This window comes from Monopterus albus, unplaced genomic scaffold (assembly GCF_001952655.1).
Source record: "Monopterus albus unplaced genomic scaffold, M_albus_1.0 scaffold26.1, whole genome shotgun sequence".
NCBI lineage: Eukaryota > Metazoa > Chordata > Actinopteri > Synbranchiformes > Synbranchidae > Monopterus > Monopterus albus.
The window spans coordinates 2,930,756-2,936,852 of record NW_018127906.1 but is presented as its reverse complement, the minus strand read 5'-3'; positions in this window follow the sequence as shown (position 1 = coordinate 2,936,852).

The window sequence follows — 6,097 nt, the reverse complement described above, 5'->3', positions numbered from 1 at the left end:
TCATGAACCACTGTTGGTGTTTGAGCAGCTCCAGTTTTTGTTAGTTTGCGTAAGCTAATGTTTTTGCCTTTTTTAGGAAAAAGCTTGTTTAACACTGTTCACCTCCAGGTGTAAGGGCAGGTTATAGTTCACAGCAGAGCACAGTGTTTTTCCTGTTTCAGCTAGGGCTTGAAAAGATGAGCGACATAATGCACTTTAATCAATGCTGGAAGAGCCCTTGAATGTGTCGAATTATTACAGGGATGGGTTCATTCTTGTGGAAAAACTAAATGTTAGTATTGTTTTAATGGACCATTTGATGCAAATAAATGCAAGTTGTTTATTAATAAGTGTAAGCTCTTCCATTTCTACAAAATGTCATTAGATGTGTATGTTCTCTTATTCTGTCACAGCAGAGTTTCACTTCACAAACTGATGTATAGCACTTTGGTCGTTTTTAGTGCTTTATAAATAAAGTTGGAATGGAATGGAAGTTTCTCACATTGCCCATTCTGGACTGAAATGATTCGTCATCCGTTTCTGGAAACAGATGTTTCCTCTTCTGTAATGAAGTCAAGTAACATGTGACCAAGACAGAAGCTAAAGCAGATTGGGGCTTTCTGATACTGTGTAGGAGGGTATTCCAGGAAGCAGGGTGTTTAATATCACTTTTTTTTTTTTTTTTTTCATTAAAAAAATTGACATTTCAATATCGATCATGGGCCTGCGCTAAGCAAAAGCTTTAAAAGTGGGGGAATTAATGGGCCAAAAAGAAACAAAACACAAGCAAATGCATAAGTAATGTACAGTTGGAGAAAATGAAAAGAGAAAGTGGCACACAGTGACCAGCAGGGCCTCGTCAGGGCCACATCTCCAGAGCCTTGTCAGGTCTCCTCTGTTGGAGGAGGAAACCTTCCAAACCAGATCCCCTCACTGTGTCCAATCCACTGTGTCGTCCTCATGAAGCCACTCAGTGACCTAGAGCTGCAGCCATCAGTCAGTTCACTGATAGAAAATGAACCAGCAGCTATTTAGAAGCAACAGTCACCGACATGTTCTGGTTCCACTTTCTTTAATGTGAGGAGCTGATTCTTTTCTTTGTCAGACATGAGAATCGGCTGAGTCTCTGTGGATCTGCTGGTTGGACATGAGATGTGGAGACGCCACCTTTGGCTCTGGAGAGTCAGTTAATTTGTGAACCAGAAAATAGACTGGTTAAAGGTGAGTGTAAACATGGACAGTGTTTAAACATTTTCCATGGGAGAAGATCAAAACCGCAGTTAGACCCATCCTTACTAAAGTTTTATGACTAGCTGCTGTTTCATGCTTTATTAATGTTTTACTAATGTTCCGTTAGGACCAATGAGTCATCAATGAAATGACAGACATCCATTCAAATATTAAATATGGTGGACTTAGGAGTTGTGTAATAGATAAAAGGTTGTTCTACTAATACTGGATCTCACTGAAAGGGTGTATTTGACTTTTTATTTCTTTAAACAAACTGCAAACAGCCTCGTCCTTTTATTTCATAACTTAAGCAGAGGTTGCCTAAAGGTTAAAGGAAGCAAGCTTCTCACTGGAAGATTGCTGGTTCAATTCCCGGACCAGCAGGATTAAGTCTGGGTGGGACAGGTGGCAGAGCAGCGCCTGTCCCCCTCATTAACACCACAGTGGTGCCCTTGAACAAGACCCCTAACCCCAGGTGTCCCAGTGGCAGCAGGTCAGACCATGGTTGTACTGGGCAGCTTCCAGTGTGAATGTGATCGAAAGTAGACATGGCCTCTCAGAGAACCTGCCCTGATTAAATAAAAATTTGAGTTAAAATGTTTTGCTTATAACAAGTGAAGCATTAATTTGCTGGAGAGTAATGGCACTAACTGTTTACACAACAGTTTCTGCTGTTCTAAGAAGCTTCAGGAAGTTTCTAGAAACTGATGTCACACAGAAGAGAAGAAAGGCAGGTTTGACTTCTCTGTTCTTTAGAATCATTAACAAAACAGTGTGTTACTGGTGTGACTGAGATTGTGAAAAATTATGGCCTATCAGAAGCTATATATACAGTCCCTTGCGAAAGTAATCGGCCCCCTTGAACTTTGCGACCTTTTGCCACATTTCAGGCTTCAAACATAAAGATATAAAACTGTAATTTTTTGTGAAGAATCAACAACAAGTGGGACACAATCATGAAGTGGAACGAAATTTATTGGATATTTCAAACTTTTTTAACAAATAAAAAACTGAAAAATTGGCCGTGCAAAATTATTCAGCCCCCTTAAGTTAATACTTTGTAGCACCACCTTTTGCTGCGATTACAGCTGTAAGTCACTTGGGGTATGTCTCTATCAGTTTTGCACATCAAGAGACTTAAATTTTGCCCATTCCTCCTTGCAAAACAGCTCGAGCTCAGTGAGGTTGGATGGAGAGCATTTGTGAACAGCAGTTTTCAGTTCTTTCCACAGATTCTCGAGTGGATTCAGGTCTGGACTTTGACTTGGCCATTCTAACACCTGGATATGTTTAGTTTTGAACCATTCCATTGTAGATTTTGCTTTATGTTTTGGATCATTGTCTTGTTGGAAGACAAAGCTCCGTCCCAGTCTCAGGTCTTTTGCAGACTCCATCAGGTTTCCTTCCAGAATGGTCCTGTATTTGGCTCCATCCATCTTCCCATCAAGTTTAACCATCTTCCCTGTCCCTGCTGAAGAAAAGCAGGCCCAAACCAGGATGCTGCCACCACCATGTTTGACAATGGGGATGGTGTGTTCAGGGTGATGAGCTGTGTTGCTTTTACGCCAAACATAACGTTTTGCATTGTTGCCAAAAAGTTCGATTTTGGTTTCATCTGACCAGAGCACCTTCTTCCACATGTTTGGTGTGTCTCCCAGGTGGCTTGTGGCAAACTTTAAACGACACTTTTTATGGATATCTTTAAGAAATGGCTTTCTTCTTGCCACTCTTCCATAAAGGCCAGATTTGTGCAGTATACGACTGATTGTTGTCCTATGGACAGAGTCTCCCACCTCAGCTGTAGATCTCTGCAGTTCATCCAGAGTGATCATGGGCCTCTTGGCTGCATCTCTGATCAGTCTTCTCCTTGTATGAGCTGAAAGTTTAGAGGGACGGCCAGGTCTTGGTAGATTTGCAGTGGTCTGATACTCCTTCCATTTCAATATTATCGCTTGCACAGTGCTCCTTGGGATGTTTAAAGCTTGGGAAATCTTTTTGTATCCAAATCCGGCTTTAAACTTCTCCACAACAGTATCTCGGACCTGCCTGGTGTGTTCCTTGTTCTTCATGATGCTCTCTGCGCTTTAAACAGACCTCTGAGACTATCACAGTGCAGGTGCATTTATACGGAGACTTGATTACACACAGGTGGATTCTATTTATCATCATTAGTCATTTAGGTCAACATTGGATCATTCAGAGATCCTCACTGAACTTCTGGAGAGAGTTTGCTGCACTGAAAGTAAAGGGGCTGAATAATTTTGCACGCCCAATTATTCAGTTTTTTATTTGTTAAAAAAGTTTGAAATATCCAATAAATTTCATTCCACTTCATGATTGTGTCCCACTTGTTGTTGATTCTTCACAAAAAATTACAGTTTTATATCTTTATGTTTGAAGCCTGAAATGTGGCAAAAGGTCGCAAAGTTCAAGGGGGCCGAATACTTTCGCAAGGCACTGTAAAAATTACTGCAGGTAGTGCAATGTAGGCCTAACTTCACAAAGGTTTATTCAGCTACTGTACAATGCTGACAAAATACTAAAGTACAGCTAAAGCTTATATATGTAAGGCTCCTGACAAAGGATCTCCCAGTTCTCCCAGGTCATTTTTCACAGAAACACCTTTTTATATTACAGTCCACACCAACAACACAGTAGTTTTGGAAAATAACTAAGTACATTTACTGGATCTCTGAATGATCCAATGTTGACCTAAATGACTAATGATGATAAATAGAATCCACCTGTGTGTAATCAAGTCTCCGTATAAATGCACCTGCACTGTGATAGTCTCAGAGGTCCGTTTAAAGCGCAGAGAGCATCATGAAGAACAAGGAACACACCAGGCAGGTCTGAGATACTGTTGTGGAGAAGTTTAAAGCTGGATTTGGATACAAAAAGATTTTCCAAGCTTTAAACATCCCAAGGAGCACTGTGCAAGTGATAATATTGAAATGGAAGGAGTATCAGACCACTGCAAATCTACCAAGACCTGGCCGTCCCTCTAAACTTTCAGCTCATACAAGGAGAAGACTGATCAGAGATGCAGCCAAGAGGCCCATGATCACTCTGGATGAACTGCAGAGATCTACAGCTGAGGTGGGAGACTCTGTCCATAGGACAACAATCAGTCGTATACTGCACAAATCTGGCCTTTATGGAAGAGTGGCAAGAAGAAAGCCATTTCTTAAAGATATCCATAAAAAGTGTTGTTTAAAGTTTGCCACAAGCCACCTGGGAGACACACCAAACATGTGGAAGAAGGTGCTCTGGTCAGATGAAACCAAAATCGAACTTTTTGGCAACAATGCAAAACGTTATGTTTGGCGTAAAAGCAACACAGCTCATCACCCTGAACACACTATCCCCACTGTCAAACATGGTGGTGGCAGCATCATGGTTTGGGGCTGCTTTTCTTCAGCAGGGACAGGGAAGATGGTTCAAATTGATGGGAAGATGGATGGAGCCAAATACAGGACCATTCTGGAAGGAAACCTGATGGAGTCTGCAAAAGACCTGAGACTGGGACGGAGATTTGTCTTCCAACAAGACAATGATCCAAAACATAAAGCAAAATCTACAATGGAATGGTTCACAAATAAACATATCCAGGTGTTAGAATGGCCAAGTCAAAGTCCAGACCTGAATCCAATCGAGAATCTGTGGAAAGAACTGAAAACTGCTGTTCACAAATGCTCTCCATCCAACCTCACTGAGCTCGAGCTGTTTTGCAAGGAGGCATGGGCAAAAATTTCAGTCTCTCGATGTGCAAAACTGATAGAGACATACCCCAAGCGATTTACAGCTGTAATCGCAGCAAAAGGTGGCGCTACAACGTATTAACTTAAGGGGGTTGAATAATTTTGCACGCCCAATTTTTCAGTTTTTTATTTGTTAAAAACGTTTGAAATATCCAATAAATTTCGTTCCACTTCATGATTGTGTCCCACTTGTTGTTGATTCTTCACAAAAAATTACAGTTTTATATCTTTATGTTTGAAGCCTGAAATGTGGCAAAAGGTCGCAAAGTTCAAGGGGGCCGAATACTTTCGCAAGGCACTGTATTTACACATATATATATATATAAATTCAATTTTGTGTTTATAAACATTACTGATGCAAACAATCAGACCAGATTATTGGATTACACCTTTGGGTTTCTAAAGAATCATTATACTATGTTTATTTTGCAGTCGGCTGTGGTAATACTTGTGGAAACTCATCTACTAAAGGGCGGCAGATGAAACATGATTTCTGTGCAGTTTTATTTGGTTGTCTTTATTATGAAATACAGTAATATAGGGATCCTTTCTCAGTGTGTAGTCAGAGTAGGACAATAAATCCACAAGGGAAGGAGGCCACTGAGCCTACAGATGTACTGGGACCAGATCTCACTGATCCTGAGCAATATGTGGAACCAGTGTTGGAGTGTTACTAAGTACATTTAATTAAGTACTGTACTTAAGTACAAATTTGAGATGCTTGTACTTCACTTGTGTATTTCCTTTCCATGACACTTTGTACTTCTACTCCATTACTACAGAGAGTGAAATATTGTACGTTTTACTAGGTACTAGGTACTATTAGATACTGTAGTAGTTACTTTAAAAATGGGATATATTGTATACAAAGCAGAGGATGAGGTAATAAAATGTAATGCTTAGTTATAATAAAACTATAACGGAATAGGCTATTTTCACAGTGTGGTTGTCCTGCGATTTCAGTTGTTCCTCCATCACTCTGTAGATCTAATGGAACAAAACAACACAGGAGATATTCTAATGGGATGGTATTAAATACTCAACAGTAAATAGTGTCGTCATATAACAGTAGTTGAAGTAGGATTACTGACTTTTTCGGCAAGGTTTAAATAGCAAAGTTTGTCCTA